This window comes from Nelumbo lutea, chromosome 5 (assembly GCF_056320005.1).
Source record: "Nelumbo lutea isolate HS-2025 chromosome 5, American lotus-T2T, whole genome shotgun sequence".
NCBI lineage: Eukaryota > Viridiplantae > Streptophyta > Magnoliopsida > Proteales > Nelumbonaceae > Nelumbo > Nelumbo lutea.
In genome coordinates this window covers 45,420,972-45,423,849 of record NC_142688.1, presented here as the reverse complement: position 1 = coordinate 45,423,849, position 2,878 = coordinate 45,420,972, and positions in this window count along the sequence as shown.

Here is a 2,878-nt window from a genome sequence, read left to right as displayed (position 1 = left end):
TGTACCAGCAACAAATGCTACACCGCGTCCATCAGCAGCAGTACCAGTAGCAATTTCCACCACTACCCCAGAAATAGCAACAAGTTCCACCCCGATACCCCGCTACGTAGTAGGCCAAGCCCCGTTGTCATAGTGAGCACCCCCCTCGCCGGGGAGAGACCTCCCAAACTCAGAACCCTCTTGAAAGTCAAGCCTCATCCCATGGTAGGAGGGAAAGACAAGCCACTTCCCCCACCTCGCAGCATGTAGTTAGATCGGGGGATTCTCAGCCAACCAGACCCACATCACGTCGGCCTTCACAATTCGAGATCCCAATCGTCAAGAACCAGTTTGAGGTCCTGGCTGTGGATTATAAACAAGGTCCTTCAATCCATAGCCATTGGCAGCAGCCCGAGCCCCTCTCTAGGCCTATTGTGCCCAACAGCATAGAGGCTAGCAGAGCCAATAAAGAAGCAGCGGAGACGCCATCGAGCTCACCGAGCTACAGCCCAGTGCCTGCCCGAACTCCCCAAAGAAGAGGCAAGCTCGGGAGTAGTGAAAGCCACTCTGCTCCTCTCTGTACCATCTCCTCTGTCTCCCAAACTCCTGGCCCTCCCAATGCCCAAAGACTTCAAGGTACCTCCCCTGGACAAGTATGATAGATCATTTGACCCGAATGATCACGTAGATGCCTTTCAATCGCAGATGCACTTAGCCGGGGCAAGTGAGTCCTACATGTGTGTAGCCTTCTCTACCACATTCAAGGGAGTAGCCCACACGTGGTACAGGAACCTCGCACCTGGAATGATCAAGAGTTGGGCACAGTTCGTGCAGGTTTTCACCTCCAACTTTATCTCCAACAAGAGGTGCCAATGGACCCAAGAAAGCCTCCTCAGCATAGTCAAGAGGGAAGGAGAGTCCATCCGCAGCTACATCAAGAGATTCAATGATGCATGCCTGCAGATACCTGACCTAGACCTGATGGTGAGGCTCACAGCAGCCAAGAGAGGCATAACGCACAAGGAGTTCAAGTGGTACGTGGTTGTCAACAGACCTAAGGATGTAACTGAATTCCTCAAGCTCACGGATCAGTTCATCGGAATGGAGGAGGAGATGAACTAGAAGAGCGAGAACCCGCCTGAGAAGAGGAAAAGAAAATGCGAGTCCTCGACCCATGGGGACAGCAAGAAGAAGAAAGTATCAGCTCGGGGAGGAAGGCCAGATCAGTCTTTCCGAGCTCCTCTAGCTAAAAAGCCGAACTACACACCATTGAACGCGAAGCGAGCTGAGATCCTCATGGCGATCAAGGACGTGCCGTACATGAAGTGGCCACCTCGGTTGAGAGGAGACCCGAATGTTAGAAATAAAAACTTGTATTGCCATTTTCATAAAGATCACGGTCATAGTACCGAAAACCGTAAAAACCTCCGCGACGAGATAGAAGAGTTCATCCGTCGCGGATATTTGAGAAATTTTATACAGAACAGTAATAAGACAGGATGGCAGGGGGTAGAGATGCTCCCGATTCCAGTAGCAGGCAAGGCGAACAACCGCAAAGGCCGCCCCCCGAAGAGAGGCCAGTTCAGGGAACAATCCACATGATCACTGGCGGATCGATCGTCGCGGGCTGCACCTCGGCTGCAACCAGGACCTCGGCTCGCGAGATAGAAAGAGAAGAGCAGAATCCCCCGAAGCGACCAAGGATGGAGGAGCCGACTTTCTTCACCGAAGATGACGCACGTAGAGTCCACTACCCCCATGATGACGCGCTCATCGTAAAGATAAGAATCAATGATTTCAAGGTGAAGTGTGTCCTCGTCGACTTCAACAACTCAGCAGACATCCTCTTCAAAGCTGTGTTTGACAAACTTCAACTTAAAGAAAGCGACCTCAAGCCCGCGATCACTTCCTTGGTGACTTCAACGGAGAGGAAGTCAGGCCCTTGGGGAGAATTTCTGTACTTGTGGAGGTCGGCACTTGGCCTAGAATAGTGAGGCTCAACCACATCTTTTTGATGGTCGCAACTTCCTCCCCGTACAACGCCATAATAGGTCGGCCCATCACCCATGCTCTACGTGCGGTGGTCTCCACCTATTATTTGGCCATGAAGTTCTCTACGGACTTCGGAGTTGGGATAGCGCGAGGCGATCAGCTCGAGTCCTGCAAGTGTTATGTTGTCGCACTCAAAGGAAAAGCCAAGGTAGCAGATGACCATGAGCTGGAGCGACCTGTGGATCAACATGAAGAGCGAGCTACACCCATAGAAGAGGCGGTTACTGTACCTACTTCAACAGATGATCCAGCTCGGACTCTCCAGATCGGCGCTTCAGTTGAGAAGCCTCTACTATCTCAGCTGGTAAGTTTTTTACTTAGAAATTTAGATGTTTTAGCATGGTCTATGGCAGAGATGCCCGGCATAGACCCCAAAGTCATTACTCACAAGCTGAACACTGATCCTGTAATTAGGCCCGTTAGACAAAAGAAACGCAACCTAGCCCCAGAGTGTTGGAGAGTAGTTGATGAGGAGGTTGGGAAGCTCCTCGTAGCCGATTTCATTAGGGAGGTCCATTACCCGAGCTGGGTAGCCAACCCCATTCTGGCAAAAAAGGCCAACGGTAAATGGTGCATATGCGTCGATTATACCGACCTAAACCGAGCTTGCCCGAAGGACTGCTTCCCACTTCCCAAGATAGACTGTTTGGTGGACGCGACCTTAGGGCATGAGTTGTTGAGCTTCTTGGATGCTTACTCGGGCTATAATCAGATCAGAATGGACCCTGCCGATGAGTAAAAAATAACCTTCATAACCGAGCTAGGCCTATACTGCTACAAAGTCATGCCCTTTGGGCTAAAAAATGCCGGGGCCACTTTTCAAAGACTTGTAAACCAATTATTTGAG